The following is a 24,815-nucleotide window of genomic DNA, read 5'->3' as shown; positions in this document are numbered from 1 at the left end:
AATTGGTAAAGTATGAATGTAGAGAAATATTAGTAGCTTCAAGAGAAAGGGCTGAAGAATGAATGATGAAGAGAGAAATAAAAGAAAATTATTTTACTGAAAGATAAGATTATATTTCATGGTAAAAATCTGCAGTGCATGAATAATTTAGACTTCTACCAAGAAACAGAATATGTTCCAGTTGTAGACACCCTGCTATGTAGAGTGATGAAATATAATTTATATCAATCTTTTGGGGCTCTATACTATCTCAAGCAAGTGTGTTATGGTACTTGAAAAATATCAGTTAATAAATTCTTCCAGTTTATTACCATGATAGAACTAATCATATTTTTTCTAGGAGGAAAACTGAATATTTCTGATATGCTTAGATCATACAGGAAGTCTGTGGCAGTCCAGGATATAATCCAGATCTTCTGAATCCTAGCCCTGCTATTTAGCTATAACTTCAGCTCTCCTGAGACTTGACTTGTTTTGAGTCATATTTGTACTCTAAAACAACCTCTTTCGCCTTCTTCCCCCCCACCCCTGTCCCCTCAAAAATAAAAAAATCTTACTCTCTATTGCTTCCTTACCTGTCATCAGATTATCAGCATGATGAAGTCTCTCAAATCCTACATTATTCAGAGCTTTGGAAGAAAAGTAAGAACATAACATTGCAATGTATCCTACAGTCCAGACTGCAGCCACCCCAGAATCCCTTCTAAATTAGATTCCTTGATAATTTTTCCAGTAAAGCCTGATTTTGTGTTTAAAATCTCCAAAAATAGTTTGTGTTTTATAACACACTTCCTACAGTTCAAAGGTCTAGGCAGATACATCCCAAACCCTGGCTAACTCCTAGTCCTATCCTGCTCTTTTAGCACATTTTTAAATTAAAATTAATCTTTCCTGAGCACAAGTCACTACAGCAGTATAAAATATCCCACTAGGAAACCCAAATTTTCTCAAATCACTTCTTATTTCTATAAGAAATAGCTTCCCAAAGACCTTCTGGGACTGCAAAATCTTCCTCAGAATAGCAATGGCAGGTCATAGTCCGTGATGTGACAAATACAACCATTTTTCATTCTCACATTTGTTCTCACAAAAACATAGAAATGTGGTTGGAAAAGATCTCTGGATCCCTAGTTCAGTTCTCCTCTCAGAGAGAAACTATTGCCAGCTTGGATGATGACAGCTTTAGCTTTGTCTAGCCAAGCCTTGGAACCTCCAGGGGTGGCACTTCATAGCCAAAGTTTATAGTAACAGTTCTTTTGCTTAATGAGCTGCCATCTCACGTTATGTTTAATCCCTTTTCTAACATTTTGATCTCAAGTGCCATATAACTATATTTCCTTTACATAATAAATCCCTCTGTATGGATGATTTTTCTTGTCTTTGTGTTACCAGCAGGTTTCATGAGTAAATTCCTACATTTCTGGACCAAGGCCTTATGGATTTAATTCATAATTGCTTTTAAATAAGATTAGTCTCAAGACTGATTCCTGAGGAATTCCTTTTATATCTCCTTCCACCCTAAATGGGATTGCCTGCCATTTCAGGTTTTTTCCTACACTGCTCATATTAATCCCCATCTTCTACTGCCTAACTCACATTTTCAGTTGTCACCTTTAGTGGAAAGGGACACTCTGAAAATGGGCTGACTTCCATGCTGATGAAATAATGTTGTCAATTTAATGCAGTTATTCAAATCTCTTTCTCAGAAACATGTATGACTACATGCTGCTACCTATTTAAATTGCTAGAAATGCACTTGTGGGGCTTTTTTCTGGCCAGAAAGGGGCCATACTTCATGTCTCTAGCTCCAAATTGTTTATAGAAAGCAGTGGAGATGTCCCTGAAATGTGTTCCCTTGCAAATGAGGACAGAGTTGGCTTACCAGTTCCCGTGTAGCCATGGCAATGGGCAATGGGAGCATTTTGCTGGAATACTTGAAGTGTGAGCTTCAAGTGAGCTGCACACCATATACATCATGGTCAAGGGTCACGAGCAACATTCCATATATGCTATGTAACTAAAAACAAGGAGATGCCAAAATCATGTGAATGGGCGAGACAGCAGCTTCCATGCCTTCCCAGTTTGAGGACTTTCAGAGTTCTATGACAACATCATGACTAGTCCCACTGGCTGTGACAGGTTCATTTCCTCCCAAAATCCACTTGGTCTCTTTACCAGCCCTCCTGGCAGTGCCACGGGGCTGCCCTGACATGCAAACACACTCAAATGATTTGCTGAGTGAGTGCAGCTTGAGAGCAGTCATCATCATTTTTGAAAGTTCTGGTTATCATTTTAAAAGTTAATTGAAATAATATTTGAATGTCAACTTCTTTTCTGCTTGCTTTAAGTGGGAAATACACCGAGCTCAACCTCTCTTCAGAAGCAGCACAAAGCAATGTACAACTGGAAGGACACCTGGAAGTGTGCACTTAGCACACTTCTCCATGACAGCACAACCTTGCAAGGCAGAGTGGGGGAAATTGCAGGACACCACAACATCAGAACTTGTCAAGGTATCCATCCTGCACCTCTCAGAACTTCCTTGACCCTTTTGGTCCCAGTGCTTTTTCTCTGCCAGTCACAACTGACCTTCCCAGTTGTGCTGGACTGGAAGCACAGTGCAGAGGATCTGGCAAGCTGCCTGTGAAGGGGATGCACTCCAGCCTAAGGAAAGCAGGAGTTTATCATTAAAGACTTCATAAATAACAATCTGCTCATAAAGAACAAAAGTAAAGTAGAATAACTTAAAAACTCATGAGCATTTTAAATGGCAGAAGCCATGTTACCAGCATCTGAAATACATTTAAATTACGATAAATGTTGTGAATCAAGGATGATTAAATTGCATACTGGAAGGATACCAGTGATATAAAAAGTAATGAAAAAATCCAGAACTGAACATTAGTAATTTTCTTCATAAAAAAGCAAATTTCCATGACTCATTCATATACTATCAATTACATGTGTTTAGAGGCTGAATTTTAAGATTAAAATAGTCGACTAAATTTAACTGTACCATTATCTTTATATTCTTGCAGAAATGTTTTTCCTTGGCAATTGCAGAGAGTAGCAAGGTGATTGTGAGCATAGGTTATGATAACATCCGTCCATAACCTGCATTTACTGCTTATATAAGTGCATGGATAGCATTGAGGATTTTTTCCATTCTTCTAAATATTTGCTTGCCAAGATGACACTATTTAATTCACATCTCCAAAGAGCCTTATTTTTACAGACACATTTTCAGTCTTTTCACTTACGTGCAATGTTAACTGAACTTCCTGGAGCCCCGGAGAGTGATGTTTAGAGATGGCTGAAGACAAACTGGCTCTGCCGGGGATGATGATTTTCACTTCCACAGTCTTGGTTTGTGTTCACTTGTTAATAAGTTCTTGGAGAATAAGAACATAAATGCCATATTGTACCCATCCAGAGATCAGCCCAGGTGATTAGTCCATGTCTGGCAAGAATTTCTGGTGGATGCAGAAGGAAAAGTGATGGGAAGAAAACTACGGATAAAAATATTCTTTTCAGTCTGTTATCCCAGTTTCCAGCTTATCATAAGCCTGGGAGCACCTTGAGTCAAACTTGCATCCAGAAACTTCTTAATATCCAGTGTTAGACTTGGCCTCCATTAACTGAACCAAACACAGTTACATCTTTTTGACTGCCACAGCATTCTCAAAGTCTGAATACTGCAATTTCACTATGTGTTGTCTGAAGAAGTAATTATTTTTATTTTAATACTGTAACAATAATTTAATTGAGCATCCCCTAAGTTTTCTATTAGGGAAGTTGTGAACAACGTTACCCCGTTGCCCCATGCTTGAGTTGGCTCTAGAGCACCTCTCTGCAGTCATCACTCTTCTAAACCAGGAAGTGCTGGGATGCTGTCCTGGATTTGGCTGAGATTGAGTTAATTCTCTTTGTAGCAGCTTGTAGGGTGCTGTTTTGAATTTGTGACTGAAACAGTATTGAGAACACAGGGATGTTTTAGCTGTTGCTGAGCAGCCCTTACACAAGGTCAAAGCCTTCTCTGTTTCTCACACTGCCTCTCCAGCAAGGGCTGGGGGTGCACAAGAAATTGTGAAAGGGCACAGCCAGGACAGCTGACCCCAGCTGACCAAAGGGATGCCCCACATCATATGAGACCATGCTCAGCAATAAAAGCTGAGGGAAGAAGGAGGAAGGGGGGACGTTTGGAGTGGTGGTGTTTGTCTTGCCAAGTCACTCTTACATGTGATGGAGCCCTGCTTTCCTGGGCATGGCCTTCCCATGGGAAGTGGTGGATGAATTCTTTGTTTTGCTTTGCTTGTGTGTGTGGCTTCTACTTTACCTGTTAAATTATCTTCATCTGAACCCATAAGTTTTCTCACTTTCACCCTTCTGTTTCCCTCCCCTTCACAGTGATGGAGAGTAAGCAAGCGGCCCTGTGGGGCCGAGCTGCCTGTTGGGGTTAACCCACAGCAGCTATTTAATCTGTCTCAATACTGTAGATGCTCTGTCCCTCTGCTTGTGTTCTTCTTCCCACTTTGGATTGCCTCTAGATTTGCTGCACCTCTTTTCCAACAGGAACCAGAGATGCACACAGTGATAAAGAAGTGGCTCCACCATTGATTTCTACAATGATAATTTCTGTTTGTATTAAGTAAAGATTGTTGTTTAATATTTGATATTTTCTTTGACTTTTGACCATCACTGAGCAGTAAAATACCATTTTCACAAAATTATCTAAAGGCACCTTTCTGAGTGACTGTGGTGCATGTATATGTGTCTCATTTTATGCTATATATACTTACAGCTGCGGGGTTTACTGCCCGTCTGCAGTCTTTTGAAAGGCATATGTCCCAGAATAAAACTGTCTTAAAGCAAAATGTACCTCAGAAAAGGATACATCAGGAAACTCATTCATAATGCATTCAATTTCTTCTTTTCAGAACACCCTGCCTTGGAAGCTTTACAGCACAGAAGTCCTATGGATTTACATGAAATAGTTGAGCAAAAAACACCTATTGAACATGAATTTAAAACCTTCTATCAGCAGAATATTCTTTTCTGTAACATTTGTTTTTTCTTTTCATTACATGACATAGCTGAAGTATTTTGAGTTGATTGAAAAGTAATTTATAATCAGTGGAAAACAGAATGTAAAAAACTGTATATTGTATCCATTTCTTTTCACAACCATCTCCTGATAAGCCTCTCACTTTTTTTTTTTCTCATGTGGTTTTTCCCTTTCTTAGGAAATACTGCAATTAGAGTTGAGTAAAATCAAAGCAGCCCTTAAGTGGAGTAATTTGATTCCCAGGGAAATGAAAATAGAAAATCAAACTAAACCAACCAAAGAAACAAAAGCACACCAACCCAAACCCAATCACTAAAAACAGTTGCTTCAACTACAGATTTTTGGTATGGCTGTATTTGGAGAGCTTGGAAGAGAAAGCCTCTTCCTTTAATATAAATGGTTTTATCTAAATAAATAAAAAAAGAAATTCTAATTCTCAAACATTGTCCAAAACTCCTTTTCACTAGGCTTCATGATCATGAATGTTTGAGAGACAGTAAATTTCAGGTAAAAGTAAGTAATGATTATTAGCTTACCATGGATTGCTTATAAAATTGAAAAATATGAGCAGGTGAATAATGTCATGGAATTTATTTTAGTTAAATTACATGAATAAAAAAATCTCATGGAGGACTTTTTTAAAGAGACATATGGTAAATGGTTTGGTGTTTTAAGTTGAACTACTATTTTTCTTTTTGCAAATATATAATTATTAGTAACAGCTAAAAAGATAAGGCAATGTCTTATCCTCAGGAACATCTGCGAGCCTAAAGCAAGGCTTCCTAAATTCAGTTTAATTGAATGCCATGATCAATTTAAAAAATATTTTGGTAGATGAATGTCTGTGGTTGCCTCCCCTCTCTACCCAACCTCAATGTGTCTTGAGCAACAGCAACTTTTGGAGCCACCGACCTGCAAAAGCCCACAGTGATGTGGCGAAGAGATACCTCTTTAATCACTGTTATTTTGACTAGCCAGTATTCATCTTGCCAAGTCCTCCCAAACTCTGCTCTAATAATGAAAACAATGTTTTTTCCATTCTGTTTCTGTCTTCACTCTTTCTTCCATATGACAGATTCTTTCCTTGCTGATTGTTTTAGAGGTTTTTTTCCTATATCTAATACTGATTTGATGATTGTTCCAACACACACTTCCTATAACTATTTTGGCTCTCTCACCATTGCAGCTCACATACAATTATGACACTTCATAATTTCGGAACTTTGGAAAAACAAACCTGAAGTGATGGAAAGGTCGTTTACTGCAGGAACATTGAGAGGGAGGAATACAGACTTTAATTTTCACTCTTTATATAGTTGATTTAACATTCAAATTATTGTATTTGGGGAACTTCAGTCATTTGTTGCTGCTGCTTAAGTGTTTGTTGTGTATTTTTCCATTGCACTTGCAATGATACAACTTCAAGGAAATTTTTTTACCACACACTTTAAATGCACTGACACAAAACATTCTATTACTTTTCTGTGTTTTTGCAATAAATATTTCTTACAAAACCTTCATTTATGGAGATAATGGGTTACTTTTCTCTAGAGTATTTCCCAGTACAGGGATAGGAAGTATGGCACTCAGATCAGCATTTCTCAGAGGAATTGTGTCTTCCTTGCAGTCCCTGAAGGACTTTACTTCATACCACGCTATTGCCATAGAAGTGTTTGGCATCGGACTCACCTCAGTCATAAAGGATTTGTTGCTTTCAATGAAGCAGGGTTGTGATTTTCCCGCAATAGATGATTCTATACTGCATTCACCATTGGAATGAAAATCCTCAAAGCAACTTTAAATTCACAGTTTTAATTTGTATCTTTAAGTCACTTGACTATCTGAGGTTCTTCTCTCATTTCTGCAGGGTTCAGCAGCAGCTGAGTTATTTGTGAAACAAATCTGAATGTTATATCTTAAATAAAATGTGATGGTCTTTAATTCTCTGGCACTCTTAGTCTTTTCCATAGAATCATGGGATCGTAGAATATCATGAGTTGGGAGAAACCCACAAGAATCATAGAATCCATCTCACTGCAGGACCACCCCAAAAACACACCATGTGCCTGAGAGTATTGTCCAAACAATTCTTGAACTCTGGCAGGCTTGGTGCTGTGACCACTTCCCTGGGGAGCCTGTTACTGTTCCCAGCCACCTTCTGAGAGAAAAACCTTTTCCCAATATCTAACCTAAACCTCCCCTAACTCAGCTTCATGCTGTTCTGTTGAGTCCTGACACTGATCCCCAGAGAGAAGGGATCAGTGTCTGCCCTTCCACTTCCCCCTGTGAGGAAGCTGTAGGTCACCATGAGGCTTCCCCTCAGTGTCCTCTTCTCCAGGGTGAACAGCCCAAGTGACCTCAGCCACTCCTTTTATGACTTCCCCCCTATGCCTTTCACCATTCTTCTTTGCCCTCCTTTGGACTCTTTCCAGTATTTTTTCCTTCTTATATTGTGATGCCCAAAACTGCACACGGTGCTTGAGGTGAGGCTGCACCAGCACCAAGTAGAGCAGGACAATCACCTCCTTCAACTAGCCAGTGATCCTGTGCCTGATGTGCCTCAGGGTACGTTTGCCTCTTTTGGCCAATTTGTGTCTAATTCTTAAATAAAGTCTTTAAATCTTGAAAAACATCACCAAAAACCACTGTTTCTTCCTACCTGCCCATGCAGGCTCAGTCTGCAGGTCAGGGCCCTGCAGTCTGACAGCTCCCCATGGGAGGGTTTGGGGGTGCAGGGGCACCTGGCCAGGCAGGACAGGAAGGGTCTGGCAGGACAGGCAAGGCCCATCCTGCTCCCAACCTGGACAGCTGGGAAGCAGCAGTAGCAGCCTCGGGCACTGGCCACTTCCTCGGGGCTGGGGACAGCCGGGAGCCTGGCCCCACAGCCCATGGACAGGGATACCTACAGCAGCAGCAAAAACCCTGACAGGGCTGCTCTCAGAGCCATGACAACCTGTTTTTTCTGGATTTAGTAAAGATTATTCTTGAACAAAGCCAGATAATAATTTTCCCTCTTAATATAAATTATTTGTAGCCTTCTTCATTAAGAGCCCCTCACAGCATTCAAGGCCCATTCTCAGCTGTCCATTAATCATGTATTATGCCACAGCAAGAGCTCCCATGAGTGGGTTTGCTTGATGAAGGTTTCCATCGAAATTCATCATGAACATATTTTCAACAGACATTTATCTATGAATATTTACAAGTGGCTATTCCAAAAGTAATCTACGAAACATCTTATCTGCTGGAGTACATCAGTAAACTAAGTCAAGGCATAAATTGTCAAAGTAAATAAATCTGTTCTGATAAATCCAAGTCTGCCTGCTCTGACAGTCTTTAAACAAAACCTGTAATTGTGCGATGCCTTGTGGTTTGCAGTAGTGTTTACTGTGTGCCATTTGTAGAGCAGGTTATTAAATTGCTTCATAGGTAGTCTGAAAATTTGCTCAATGTTTAAAACAAAGCTTGGTTTTATGATCATTTCATATCTCAGCATTTAATAAGATTATTGTGAGATCAAACATTAAGGGAAGAAAAACCATAATTAATTTTTTGAAATTATTTTATTAGCTACCCAAAAAAAATAAGTGGAAAATATGGACACACTCAGTAGTGGCTCATATATAAACTAATGCACCCCATTAACAAAAGTCCCAGTAAAACACATCAGTTTGTAGTGACACCAGGCAAAACGGATGAAGTTATTTGCAATGCCAGCTGAGTTGCTGCCAGGTTGCTACAAAGCTATTTACGTTAATTTAATGTCACAGTATCCCTGGTTCTAGGTATTCAGTGAATTAGTATTGAACTAGTTCAAGTTACAAGGAACTGCTTTAGAAGCCAAGCAGGACAATATAATTACCATTATGCCCTGACAGAATAATTTCCTTTTTTCCATAGATCCTGACTAAGCAAATCACTCATGTGCCTGCTTCATGGGCAAAACATTTATTTTTGATTAAGAATTGCATGAACATGAAGCATGTGCCCAAGACACAGTATGACCAGTCATCACCTGATTTTCAAGAGATTTAAATAGAATTTGGATCAAGTCCCAGACTGCAGTGGTCTAGTTCCTTACAACAAACACTGTCTTAACTGGTAAGAACTTGAAAAGGTCCTGAAATTTTATTTTATAAGAGCTACATAACTCAATAGAGCAAAGAATAGGCACACAACGCTCCATACGGTTAGGTATTTTAGGTCCTGCAAATATTATCATATATTGCTAAAATATTACCTTCTGATTCTTTGTGCCCGTGGTTTGGCACTAAAAGTAACACAGAAGAACAGACTGAAGGGTTCCTTGGGTGCAAGTGTTCAGTGTACATGTCCCTCAAGCTGGGATTTTTTCAAGCAAAGTGGATAAAGTTTATAGTTATAATTCACACTTGCGTGTGTGCTAGCACACAGTTTACATGTGCAAATAGTCATTTGCATAGTTCGCATGACTCAGTGTTGAAGGCCTTTGAAAATGTCACCTACATAGAGCCCAAAATGAAATAAGTATCAGGGAGTCTCACAGAATTGCAACAACAGCTTTTCACTAGCAGTAACCATGTATTGTATTTCTACCACAGTCAAACAACAAGTGTGAGAGCTATTCCCTTTGTTATCCTCCATGTGAGATACACTGAACACAACGCTGAGTGGACGCGTGAAACAAATCACGTCACTTCACACAGAGCACTCATATAAGTGTTTATGTATTTAATCTTGGGAAGAAGTACAACCCATTTCCTTACAGTGCTGAACTAAATTATTACTTTTGTCTGTTTATCTTGATGGTTTTAGGCTTGAGCTTTTTTCCATCACAGAGATGGATGTCTTTAGGCAAGATGGGCTGTTTAGTGTTCTATAGTGAAATAACACTGACCTACATATATGTCAGCAATAGCATAAGGATTATTACACAAAGAATATCACAAGTTAATTTCCTCCAAATTTTGTTTAAAGAGTTAATTGAAAATGTTTGATATATTGCTAGTAAAGGCTTATCTGTGTAGTAAATGCCTCTTTAGTCAGTTCTGGTCTTTTTTATGTACCCTATGAGGCTGTCAGCTCTTATTAACATCAACACTAAAAGTTTGTATGTCTTAGTTTTGAAGTTTTATAATTTACAGGGAAAATGGACCTTTGACATTTGTTTCTGCAGAAAGGACTATAACCAAATAAGAAGAGCAGTAAATCTTAATGAAATAAAGTTATATTATGCTTTAAATACCTTTTAGCTAATGTGTTAACAAGCGCACCATGCAGTCTTAGAACAGAGAGAAAAGATGTTTGTATCCATAGCAGCAATTCACAATAACCAGTCTCTATTTTTCCTTATGTCTGCTGTAAGAAAACTATATAAAATGGTCTCCTCAGCAGGGAGGAAAGAAATAAGAATCCCATTTACTGCTTTCGTTAATAGGAAAGCAGAGTGATTAATCATTAAAGAACAAAGTGTAATATATTTTGTGGTAACAATGATAATATCAGTAAGAGCAACAAAAAAGGCACCTACACGAGCAACAAATCCATGTTAAACAACGTTGGGGATTATGGAATTTGGGATTGAATTCCTAATAGTTTTCAAAACTGTTAAAACATTTCTAACTCCTATGTAAGTGTCTTCATGTACAAAGAACATCTTCTATCACCTCTGCAATCAAATCCTTGAACATTTTTAGCAATATTTATTGCTAAAATTTAAAGCCTTTAAAAGAGTGGCTTTACCCTGTGAAGTCACAATGTTCAAATATCCTGGGCTGCATAAAAAGAAGTGTGACCTGGGGCGCAGGGGCTGAGGCACCTCTCCTATGGAGACAGGCTGAGAGAGTTGGGCTTGTTCAGCCTGAAGAGAAGACTCCAGAGAGACCCTAGAGCACCTTCTGGTACCTAAATGGGGCTACTCAAGAGAGCTGGAGAGGGACATTTACAAGGGCATGGGGGGACAGGACAAGGGGTAATGGCTTTAAACTGAAAGGGAGTAGGTTCAGATTAGATATTGAGAAGAAATTTTTGCTGTGAGGATGGTGAGGCACTGGAACAGGTTGCCCAGAGCTTGCTTGTTGCCACAGCTTGGCTGCCCCATCCCTGGAAGTGTTCAAGGCCAGGTTGGGTGGAGCTTTGAGCAACCTGGTGAGAGGAAAGTGTCCCAGTCGATGATAGGGGCCTTGGAACTAGATGAACTTTAAGATGCCTTCCGTCTCAACCCATTCTATGATTTACTCAAGCTGTTCAATCCTAGAAGTGTATTTCAATACCATTCTTTTAACTTGTCCTTTGGTTTCCCTTTCATTAGTTCTTTCCAACAGAGAAAATGTTCTGTGATTATCTCTACAGTGGCAGACCAAACACACAAAACCAACAGGCACTTAGAGAAGAAGAAGAGAGCCAAGATGATAACTTTTAGTGCAAGAACCCAGATTTTTAATTTAGTTCCTTAGGTTGGAATCATGGTAATAGGCCAATGCTTCCTAGTTCTTCAACCAAAACTGGAGACTGGATGTGAATCACCTTCAGAAAAGCTGATTTCAAAAAACTATCTAGAGACAGGGATAGGTTTTCTCATTCTCTACATTCCCTACATTTCCTTTTGTAAGGCACAAATATAGAAATAGAGAAAATAAGATGGACACTGATGTTTTAGAAGTTATCAGGGTTCCAGTTCCAGACTTCCTCTGCTGCTCATGTGTTTTATACTAAAGACCATTAACTAAAATACATAGGTGATTGGGTGTTGTCGTACTCCAAGCCCCCTTTCCCAGAAAAACGACTCATCAACAAGCAGCACTTTAGTTCCAGTTCTGTGACTCTCCCTTTCCATTTTGTTCTAAGGGCTCAGCTTCACCAGGAGGGATGAAGGGTTGTCACGTTCTGTAGTCTGGTGTTAGTCTTTGAGCAAAAGGACGATAGCACTTATACATGTGACTGAATTGTCTATATAAGTCTTTCATTAAAATCAGGTTGTTAGATTGTCCCAGTGTTGCACAGTTGCATCTCCTCTGTAGTTGGCCAGGGTCAGGAATGACAGGAATACTGTTACTCTAGGACTCTGTCCTTTCTGTTGTCCTCTTGTTGACAACAAGAATCCTTGGACCCATATTTTTCTTCGTGGAGCATTATAGATCTTCAAATAAGTTCTCTGTTTATAATATGCATTAGATAAATTTCTATCCTCTGAGCAATCATGTCCTTGAGTACTGACATCCGAAATTGGACAGAACAAGTCACAGGGTTTAAAGCAATTACCAGCTTGAGAGGTATTCTTCCTTTCCTAGAAACCATTGGCTTTGGAATCTCCAAAGCATGGGAAGACGTCAGGGATATCTGTTCACTATACTTAGCTGATCCATGCTTAAGAGATGAGTTTAAATTCTAGCAGTCTGGGAACTGGTCATGTTATCTATCTGAAAAGACAGAGGATCCTCAGTAAGTTTACAATGGAACAGACATATCATAGTTGTAATATTCTCTGAGAAAGTACTTCAAAGAGCTAATTCCTGGAAGAAGAGCACAAAGTCACAGGCGATACATCCAACTAATGTTTATAAAATATGTAGAGTTTTGAAACTACTGGATAAAATATGTTCACAGAAAATCAAACACAAAGAAGACCTTTTGTTCTTGGCCTCAGGGTTGTTTGGCAGTCCAAATGAAATGTGGGGTGAGGGACCATCCCACTGTACCAAGGGCAGGAGGGAAACAGGTCACTAGTGGAGGAATAGGATGACCAGAGTCATATCTAGGCTATAGAGCAAGGAGAGGATGAGGGAATGAATATTTGGGTTTTTTCAGAGGCCCATAGCATTTTGCACTGGTCCTGAGTAATTCATATTCACCAGATCCTTTCTGAAGATGCAGATATTCCTAAGGATTTTCCATTAATCAAAGTTCAGAGCTAGGGTTGGGTCTAGCTGAGGACTGAGAGATCACTCTCTCCCCATGTAGAATTGCAGGCTGAGACATGGCAGGCCCAAAAGGAGTGGGACATCATCAAAAGGTGTTGACAAATGAACCAAGGCTTACTATAGACAAGAGGGCTAAAGCAGTTTTTTCTCCATTTTGTCCAAAATACTTCTATACTGGATATATGGGACCAAAACACTGGGCCATAACTGTAAGATACCGGTCAGGGGAACGGTTTTCATTGCAACCTCTTATAGGGGTCTTCTTTCTGAAAGTCTTTTTATCTGGTGTTGACTCTGAGGATGTTAGGAAGTGGTCAGGTTTTGAAATCACTGTTTCACCATGTTGTTTATTTTGCTGGTTGTTTTTTAACTGCAAAAAACTTTATGCTTCTTAATAACCTGAAAATAATAATTGTGTTTGCTCACTACCAGGCAAGTCGTCTCCTGGTGAGAAGCTGCAACTTCTCAGCAACTCTGTTGATCAAGCCATTTGGCAAGGAGTCTGATACTGTGATCTTGGAGGAACATAAACATGCTATCAGATGTCACTGGATGACTGGGACACCAGAGAAAAAACTCACCCTTCCAGATTCATCAGTACCACTGATGCCAGGAAGACACTTTGGGGCAGACAGCAGCTGTGTACTAAATTACAAAAACAAAAAATCTGGTGGAATCTTAAACTTCAATGACCATGTTGCAGTGGACTCCAAACTGCACCACTCCAATCTCTGCTTCCTCTTTTTCCCAGAACACCCAACAGTCAACTCGTGTGCCCTCCCCTAATCAGGACATCCCACACTTAGCATGAATGTTGCAGCACATACCCTGTAGCGATGGGATAAAATCTGTTATTGATTAGGGCCATGCAAAATTCTGTCCATTGAAGTAAAGTATTAATATCTGAAATATAATTTCCATAACAACCTACAGAAATATCAACCTTTAAGATGCTGCTGCAGAATGCTGTTCCAGTTTCAGTTATATGTATGTATGTTGTATATTCACAATATACACATATACACTACCTTTAACATCAGAAAAACACTACCTACATGCAACAGACGGTTTCTTGATTTTTTGTGTAGTAAAATATCTATTTAAGTAAATAGTAAAGCCATCATTTCTTCAAGATAAAAAAGATTGCTTGATAATCTCTATAAATTAATAAAAATACTAATAAAATAATGCAGTCTTGTTAATGGTAGAAAAAGAATTGAACATAATAATAAGTTGTAATTAAATGAAGGGCCACACAGAAGATTTTGTCTTGGAAATAATTTTTACATGGAAAACAGAATAAGTCAAGAAATCAAAGGGAAGAGAAACTCCACATATCTCATAATTCAAGAATATTTTCTGCAGTAATCAGTGATAAATGTTTCTTCAGAGGTATCTGTCTCTGCAGGAGGGAAAAAACATCTAATGAAATACATGCTGCTGTACAGAAAATAATGAATGATTTCACTGAGTAGAGAACATGGCATATGGAAAAATTAATCACATACAGGTACATCAGCATCATGATATTTGCATTAGAATATATATATACAAGAAAAGAGATAATTTCTCAGTGATATCCATGCTGAACTTAAAAAAAAAATCACAGAAAGATTATTAGAAAATCTGTTCTAGTTCTACAGAATGCCTTGTCATTTTTTTAATCTTAATTTGACTGGTTTTGTAAATAGATCATAGAATCAAGGAACACCCAATCTTCTGTAAGAAACCTCAGGAAATTACCTTTCAACCTCTATCCTCAAAAATCAACTTAATCTAAACCATTAGTTCAGCATTTTTGTGGAGTGAAGACTGAAGCACCTCTCCTGATAAACCTTGCAAAACAATTTCTGAAACACACAGCTTCATCTGTATTAAACATCTTCCATTAACAGAAATTCATAGAATCACTGGACAACACGCTTAGCAGCCCATTTCTTTTTATTCTGAAACATTCAATAATGTTCAGGAGAGTGGTCTCCTGATAAATTATTTTCTGCTCTAATGGGCATAGCAGTCTACACTCAGAAGTGAATGTGTGCTATTAAATTACATTTAGGGATCCAGTGTACAGTTCATTTATACTACATTCTGAACTTTTACAGAAATACCATGAGGCAACTGCAACAGAAGACATGGCAACCCTTTCTTAAATCGTGTGATATTGTTATCTCAAAATATTTCCCAGGACATTACAGTTCTGCTTACTTTTAAAAAAATCTCCATAGAAGAGAGAAAAGGGAGACAAATTATACCATCTTAAATTTCTCACTGCTTAATTACTTTCACTGACATTTACATGGCAACACTTTTCATACATTTCAGTTTCCTCAATATAGGACTGCTTGAGAAAATCACTTAAGTAATCTTTAAATCATTACCACCATTCAGAGAGAAAGCATTTAAAGTGTCATCACACTGCTTATCCCATAAATAAAGCACTCCAAACCTGAGTACAGTTTTATGAGGGCCAAGCAGCATTTTGCAGTTAATAACTTTTCTGACAATGAAATATAAAGGGACAGCCCTGTTACAGTCAGAGATGGGTTCATCTTTTATAGGAATATGAACTATACCACTGCCAAAACTTGACTATTCTCTAATTTAAATTAAACTAGTCAGTACCTTTTTAATGATAGTTCTCTATTTGTTGTATTTTACAGTTTGCTCTTGGCTGTAACAAACATATATTTTCTCTACCACAGTACTTGAAGGAATACTACACTTTCTGTGCAGTTTTCCAAAGTACATGGTTCTGTAGCCAGGAACCGAGAACACATTTTGTCTTTTTGTTTGCTCCTCTCACTTTTGAGGATTTCCCTTTAGAGGTGGAGCTCATGCAGCCAGTACTACCAACTCACCCACTGGCTTCTCTTCACTGAAGACACTGCATGGATTTGCTGCCCCATGCTCATTACAATGACATTTCACACTTGTTACCAAGTCAGCTGATTTATCTGTGAAAAATTGCTCCACTGGGCAGCATTTATTATCATTTCAGGTAACACTAAATACTAATTTCTATCTTGTTCTCTTCCTCTGTTTTTCTCTCATACACTTTTTTAAAGAGATGATAAAAGAAATAACACTCACATGACAGCTTCCAACATTTTTCATGGCTGATGGTAGAAAGCAAAGAGACATTTACATTTGTGAATTTTGGCTACCACAGAGAGCACAAAGACACATCTGCATTGCTGGTGAGAGCCGAGTTGACTTCAGCTGGCTCTGTCACCAGGCTCTGACAGCCCACGCTGCTGCTCCCTCTGACACAGGGGCTGCTGGATGGGGGATACCATGATCCACGCTCAGGGTCATGCTCTGTGGCTGGGGGAAACTCAGCCCTGAGCATTTCCTCCCAGCTCAGAGTGCAAAAGCCCAAGCCCAACCTGAGAAACCTGGCACACGCAGCAGTATCCTTCTGAGTGCCCTGGGTCTTAGACTAAATCTGAAGCAGAATGTGTATTTGCAGGCTAATGATGTGAATGTTAAAGGGGACTGAGCTTTAGACCAGGTCTGGACACACATTTAACCAATGTATATATATATATATATATATATGGGAGAGGAAGAGGAGCAGAGTCTGGTCAGAGTAAGTTTGAACATAATGCAAACAAGATAGATGCAGTTTGGAATGAGAAAGCATTAAAGAATTATTTTTCAGAGATGGAGTTATCCTCATTTCCCTCAGAAGTTTTAAATTTTGTTTCCCTTTTATCTACCAAGGTGATAATTACTTGGGATGGCTGTCAGAAACGCAGCACCAATTGTTTTTAGATAGTGCTCAATCTCAGGAAAGGAGCTGCATCCATCCCAACAGCACACTCCAGTGTCATTAAGGACAAGGATCAGCTAGAAATGACTGTTCTGCCTAGTAACAAATCTTCCATTTCCTTTGTTATCCAGACAGCCTCTTTCCACTGTGGCCAAGGACTGTGTGTTCAGCCATCAACACACACTGCAGGCCTGCAGGAAGGGGAAGATGCATAACTTGTGCTGTGAGCCAGGACAGTGTCTCGCACACTTTAAAACAAGCACTTCCTATTTCATGACTTGGGCCAATTCCACAGCTGGAGATGGCTTCTGTCCCACTGCACATAAGCCTCCTTTGCATATTTCAAACTCTTAGTCCTAGAGGAGAATTTCTATACTTAAAGGGAAATAAAAACTTCCTTCACATTATCTCAAGCTAAATGTTGTTTTGTTTTCCAGGCAGATGAAGAAAATAAGTGCTAGCTACCCTTTGTTCCAGGTACCAATTCTAATTATTGGAGAAATTCTGTCCTCATCTTCAACAGTAATTAATCTTTGGGAGAACATAAGCATTTGATTTTCCCTGTTGCTCTGTTAGACCAGGTGTCACTCCAGCCCCCAGCAGTGGTATGTGTAACCTGTCCTTGCTGCACAGTGAAGCCAGTAAGGATGTAAGCCAGGTCACCCAGTGGAAGACATGCAGATATTACAATGCAGACATTGCATTTCAATCCTGGCAAGGCCACAAAATCTGAAAGGTGCTGTCAGTATTTAGGGCAGAAAATAAATCAGGATTAAATAGTAGGCAGCATAACTGAAAAACTAGTCCTTTTTCCCTCTGCAGCAGCCAAATAGCACTACCCAAATTGAGGTCATGAAAGTTTCTTGCTGGATGGGAACAGTAGAAAAGCAGACAAAAAAGAGGACAATTATTTTGTGAATTGTCTTTTAAAGAATAATATATTAAGTGGTGCTGTATTACAGGCAGCAGGTCAGTCAATGACAGATTTTCTTTGCTTAGTGAAAATTGTGATAACCTAGTTAATGGCATTTTGAATTAATTTTATTTTAAGTGCAAGTCATTCTACATTTTCAATCCCTTCACACAAGTCCATCTATTTAACAGAGTGTTGTTGCTGTAGTACCACATTTTGCCCTGGACATTTCACTTATTGTTCTAGACAAACAAGAAGCCTTAGAAGAAAGAAATAAAAGAACAAAAACTTTTAAAGCCCTCAGCCTCTCAGAAAAATTTGGAAGAATTATCTTTATTCATTCTACAATAGAGAAGTGTTGCAGAAACATGATAGTAGTTTTCATATACATAGAAGAATTATTACAGAATAGGATAATCCAGGTTTTTCCATTGATGTTAAACAACATTGAATCAACTCTATTTGCAGACAGAGGAATCTGGGTTAGGAAAGAATGTGTGCTGTAGGAACTGATAAATCCTACAGTAGATCACCAAGGGAGATGAAAGAATTTCCCACACATGCATTAAAATTTATGCCTGGGATTACACACTGTGTGCATGCCTCAGACATACCTGCTAAAGGTGTGTTGTTCTTAACAGATACAGAAAGGGTAATGAAACAGCAAGCCTTTCCCAGTTCTCCTTTCCATCATTTATTTGAATTTATAACAGAGAATCTCAAAACAGAATCTGGTCACTCAGCAGTTAGAAAGGCACATAAATCATAATGAATCTTCTAGAGAAGATTTCTAGTTTTCACTCTCTAACAGCATCAATGGCTACACAGTTGATGAGTGACCAAGAAATCAGTTTGGCTGTTTTTTTAAGCAACATAAAGGCATGAAAAGTGTCTATGGTGAACCTCCCATAATAGTTACTGCAACTACTCTAATTAGGGCTGATGGAAAGGTCAAGGCCAGGTTGCTTTTCTGAAGCTGAAAGGGCTGACTCTTCCCTTGGTTTCCCAGCTAGCAACTGGGACAGCAAAGGCCATGTCTTAGGGTAGAAAATGCCCCCTTGAGTAACACCTACTCTAGAAATTGTGGCAGGTTATCTCAGAAAGTTAAAACTGAAACTTTACCACTGTTGAATTTGATGGGAATTTTTCCACTAGCTTTAGCAGAACCAAGGTTTTCCCCTTACATCAAGGCTAAATAACTTCCAGAAAGGAGGACATTTAGCTGCAAACTGTCTATAATAATTCCATCCCTTTCAGCTGTGGGAACACAGCCTTGCTTTAAACTAAACGAATAATCTGACCCTCTGTAGTCTGCAAAAACTCATCTGACCAGACATGACAGCTGTGAACTATTTTCACTGCTTGAGATAGGGAATGCTGGGCTTGTGCACTGTACCATCAGGTTCTTGTTCTGAATGTAACCAAGCTGCCAACTTTTGTTGGCAGTGGCTGCATTTGGAATAACTTTAGAAATTCAGAGGGAGCTAAAAAGCCCTGGAGATCCTCCTTAGTTCCCTTACTGGCCCCTAACACAGCAGACCTGTGCGGGTTCATGTACTTCTTTCAACCCCTCTCGTTTCCCAGTACCTGCAGCTCTCCACTCTGGGGTCACCCATGTCAAATGACCCAGCTTGGATCTCATCCCCCCCATATAAAGTGAATATGCATCCACCACAATAGTGATGTGACATACAGCACCCACCACCACACACCTGTCTTTCTTTTCCATGTGAACTGACAGTATATGCTTGAGACAAAGGCAGTTTCCATCACTGCACATAAATTGTTTGATCAGTGTTCAATGCAAAACATGCTGCCTGGCACTAAGTATGCTGCTGGCCTTTAATTCTTTACCTGGCAGTCTTTCCAGGATTTCACCCACCACTTTCCTTTCTTAACAATTCCACAAGTCTCAGAGTTTGGAAACAAGTGAGGTTTCCAAAATGTGTGGCCTAATCAAGTTGCTTTTGGGACTAGAAAAATAGCAGGGGATTGACCTCACTGACTTTCTTAAACCTTCCTCAGGATCTGGCATCACAACACATGTATTCCCTTCAGTTGAACTCAGCCAGTCAGTAAGTATCTTCTGCAGTTCTCCCCAGTATGGTAGAAAAAGGAATATTTGAAAAGATTATTCCTCACTCTAAGATATCCCAAGATGCTGTGAGATGTTCAGAAGGCAGACTAACATTGTATTTTTTGTTCAGCATTCTCAGGAATATTTTACTGACTCATTTTCACGTTTAAGCTTTCTATGGTCTATATGTATTGTAACCATAGTTTCTTCTATCCCGTTTCATCTCTTAACTTCTTCCTAGACTGGTATGCCTGCAGACAGTGATGTGCACTTTAATTATTCTAACTTTCCTTTTCCATTACTTCCCATTGTGTATTGAGATGTTCATAGCATTATTCTCTTGAGTAGCTCTCCCTAAAGTCTGCTTCCACTATTATTACTATGGACAATTTAACAGGAGTTATATAGATAGAGTCACCATATGTTACTTATAAATTGCTGTTCTAATAATTTGAGGTACAGACTGTTTATGAGGTATGAGATCCTATTTTTAGAAATAACTCTGATAAGTATTCAAAGGTCAGCTTGGCAAAATAGTGTCTTGATTATGGAAATCACTAAATAGAAATGCATTAAATCAGAAAAAGCAAGTTAAGATAAAACTTTAAACTGCAGTTTGACGAATAAAAACCATCCAGGGCTGTAGCAGAAATGCCAGTGGTAGAACAAAGTAGGAAGAGCAGAAACTGAGCCAAATTAATAGGAGAGTGTTGCTGTTGATGCTGCCTACTTACAACAGATGTAAGAGACCTCAATAAAGGTATTTTTAAAATAGCTAGACACAAAACAATAGTATAGAAAGGATTTTTCATTTCAAAAGTGGTTCCTGCACTTTTGAATTATAAAATAATGAAAAGAAAAATTCCTAAAGAAAGATATGGCAGGACACTTATGAGTTACGAGGTCACCTGGTTCTTAATCATAACCTGAGAATTCCAGAAAATAAGCAACTCATAAAATTTACCTGCCCTTCCCATCCCTTTGCTGTAACAAGAATTGCACTACTAAGAGGAACAGTTACTGAATTTGCAAACCCCACTGTTTCATATTTTTCTGCTTAACCTCACTGCATTATCCTCTGGGATGTTCTGTATTCATCAGAAACTGAGCTGCTGCTTGGTGCTCCATCCATCTCCACAGGGCTGCTGAGCCACCACCTGCTTTTTATTTACCTTAACTGCAAAGTGCAATGAGTTAGCTTAAACCACTTGACTTGTGTCAGCACGTTTGGGACTGTCCCGAAGTCAGTAAACAATCAACTACACAAGCTGAAATTTGCTTTTCTGCTTGCAGCTGAGGATGTAATGTGAATAGTTCCGATGCAAGGACTGTCCACATGCCCAGCTTTTATGTCTTCTCATACTTGTTTGACAAGAAGCAGATGCTTAGACTATTTTTTTGTAGGTGAGCTCCTTTTTTTTTTTAACCTTACATCCCACCTGTGAGAGTTAGACAGTTTTGTTTCTCCTGGGAGCAGTCCACACAAATTGCCACCATGGTTAGCAACCATAAAGAGAGGAAGCTTATCAGCAGACTTTAGCATGGGCAAAATTATACGTTGTAAACTGGTCTGTTCTGTCATGCTGAAGCACAACCAGTTTTGCACTCTGGTGTCCTCATCGTCAACGCAAAGTATGTGCTGGCTCATGTTCAGGCTCCTCTCTGATGCAGGTCAGACAACTTGAGGCAGGGAAATGTAACTGGAACTGGAGGTTGGACCTTTCATAGATTTCTACTCTACGTGTAGGATGGGTATGACTGGTGACCAACATACAAGAGTAGTTATGCTCTCTTGAGTGGAGAAAGGACCAAACTCACTGAGCACAGACTTGGAGATTTGGCAGAGATTTTCTTCTTAAACAGTGGAAAACAAGCAATGATTCAACCAGGCACTGCAGAACATACTTGCTTTCAGGTGAATGCTGAAATCCACCCTTAGCCAACCAAATCTGAATATACCAAGGCTTTGGTGAATCTTTACCTAAATTAATGTCAAAGGGAGCCAGCTTGACTCTGTGGTCTCTGAAGGAGCTGGAGAAAAATGCATTCTCCCTTGCTTCTACCCAAACCAATTTTTGTGCACACTAACGCCCTGCACTTAAAAAAAGCAATTGAAGTGTGGCACAGAGCAATCCCAGCCATTGTTTGTGAGAAGCAAACACTGATGTGCAGACATTCAGAATTTAGCTATATCTCAAATTGTAACAATGATCAGTGATGTTACAAACCATGAAAAACCCCACCTGAAATGAGGTGTGTGTGAACTGTCCACAGAAGAGCCAGCCAAAGCAAACAGAGCTTAACTTCACTGCCTGACTCTGCACTGAGTTTGTACTGAACAGCTCGTGTTGAGCTTTTCCAGTCTTTCTTTCTCCTACAATATCACCAATCTCCAAAGGCAGCTGATGGGATTATGAACTTTGCTCGCATATTCGGGCTATTCTGTTCTGCCACACACTGCATCATCGCGTGCCAGCTCCTCGCTCCTGGGAGTCTGTGGGCCAGAGGAAGACAACAGACAGAAGTTCAAGCACCGGCAAGAAACAGGGGCACCATACTGTGCTCTTAATAGCATATGTCAAAAGAAATTTAAAAGGATACTTCATTACATCTTGTACTATGAGATGATGAAAAGCCATGAGACGAAAATGAGAGGGCTGACCTGTGTGTTATTTTTTGCAGAGGGAAGTTCAGCACTCAACACTGTATCAAACAGCAGCTCTGTGTGATAGGTGGGTGCAGAGTATCATGGCCAAGAGGAATGGTGATGACATGAGCAAAATAACTGCATTTATGGCTTCAGTTTATCAGCAAGTGGTGTTCCCAGAGATGAGCAAGTGGCACACTCACTGGCAGCAAATCGTGTACATGCAAGCAGAGGTTACTCACCCCACTTAACCCCACTTCCCCAAAGCAAAAAAACCTTTCTGAGTTTCAGCGGACCTGAATTCAGAACAACACATCACCACGATTTGGCTGTGAGAAATGAGATTAGCTGCATTTAGCTACCACTCTCTAAAAGTGACCTCCTTTCCTGTGCTCAGCTCCAGAGTTGCTCCCCCGTGACCAGACACCAAGTCAGATACTGCCTTTCACCATCCTCTGTCCCTTCAGAGAAATAAACCTAATCACAGTCTCACTGATGGAAATCTCACACAATGCTGCTGAAAATCTCTGGAATTTACTTCAAATTGTCCCTCTGGACTTCTGAGGTCTTTCCAACATACTTGGTTTGCTGCGTTTGTAGAAAACCTAGAAAAAAAATCCTTCCTTTTAGTCTGTCTCTCCGAAATCTTGTGCCCAAATTGATATGACTCTGGGGTGACACCTACTTGCTGGGAGCTTCATGAAACAGGGTGTACATCAACCTCAGTGCAGCAGCCATGATAGTTAGCATGATAGTGCTAACCTGTCCTAAATTGTAATTTCTCTTGATGTTGATGTTCACTTAGTGAGACTATTATCAGCTCCATTTTCCAGCCTTTGCAAAGTTGTAAGTAGCATTCTGGCAATTTAGGGACACATCCTCATCCTTTTTTGTGTTATCTTGGCATTTTGGTTTCCATGAAGGTACTGAAAAATGAAGTAAACGTAATTTGTCATTAAAAGTTTGTCCACACTTACTAGATTTTCACAGATGCAACCCTGCCTCTGGAGGGGAGACTCTGATTTCACCCATCTGAGACAAGAGAAGTTTTGACAGTCAGCATGGAGATGTGAGGGGACAGTTTATACTGCCTTAAGAGAAGTGTTGAAGATACCTCCTCCCTTCCTCGCTTCACTTTATAGGATCAGTATGTGTCTGCTGTAAAGGTCTTTTTTGCAGTGGTTTGTTCCAACAGTGGAGCAGCTCCAGGTGTCACGGTGCCACCTACGAGCAAGTGATACAAGTCAAGGAAATTGTGTTATGATCTCTTCATTGCTCACCCCAAAACGAGCCCTTTACCTCCCAAATCCACACCATGCACTTCTCAAGGATCATAAGCTAAAAAGTACTATTTTAGACAATCCAAGTATAACTACTGCTGCTGTTTACCCTCCAGACCCATCTGGAAATCTGCATGTAGCTATAAATAACGCCTTTGCTGCTGGAGCAGCCACCATCACTCAGGCACAATATACAGTAGCCTGGAAGGAGTCCAGAACTCTCATCTGGGACTCACAGGGACTGAGAACAAGGCAGCCTTCCAGCTTACACCTGGTAGTGTTTTCATCAACACATTTATTTTTAGAAACAGACATAAAGAGATGTTCTCATTATTAAAAATATAATAAAATAAAATATTTTAAAAATAAAATAAAATAGCTAGAGCATTTCAATTTCAAAAAGATTTTAAATAGAATGTTCCAAAGAGCTAAAATTCTTCTCCTTAGTCCTGACTGCCCCCTTCCTGTTCTATCTTAGGCAGCAGAAAAATAGTTTGTTCTATTTAGTTATTTGGAGGAGCAGGGCATGACGAAGTGTATGCATTATAAATTGAACAGTAACTTTTAACTTATCAAAATATCAGCAATATATACTGTAGAATATTGCCATTTATTTAAGATTATTATCACTTATGCATGCATTTTTTCCCCCTTATTTTTCCCCTTATTTATAGTGATATCTTCAGACACAACCCATATAACAGACACCAACCTCTGGGATTTGGTTCACTTTGGCATACAATCTCTCCCTGTGGTTATGATGCTCAGAGGAAAGTCCTGTACCCTTCAGTCTTTGACACGTAAGTATGAAAGGTTGGTGCAGGGGTGATGTGCATAAGGGAGAGTCAATCTCAAAATTCAGCTCTCCTACCATATATCAACTACTTCTTTTTTTTCCATATTTTAACAATATATGGCTTTGCAGGAGGGTGAGGGATGAGTGGTGTCTCCCCCACGCTAAACTTTGGGCCAAAGTGACTGCACCCATTAGAGTTTTGCTGGTGTCAGTGGACACTACAATCCCTGCAGTTCCTACTCTTGGCAAACCTGTGGCTATAAACTCCTTGTTTCAAATGCTAGACAGATTTCACCATGAGATAGGTGCAGCCAAGACATGACACAACAGCATTTTACAAGCTTTGAAAGTGAAACTTGAAGAG

This window comes from Lepidothrix coronata, unplaced genomic scaffold (assembly GCF_001604755.1).
Source record: "Lepidothrix coronata isolate B3197 unplaced genomic scaffold, Lepidothrix_coronata-1.0 Scaffold74, whole genome shotgun sequence".
Lineage (NCBI taxonomy): Eukaryota > Metazoa > Chordata > Aves > Passeriformes > Pipridae > Lepidothrix > Lepidothrix coronata.
This window is presented reverse-complemented; position numbering follows the sequence as displayed.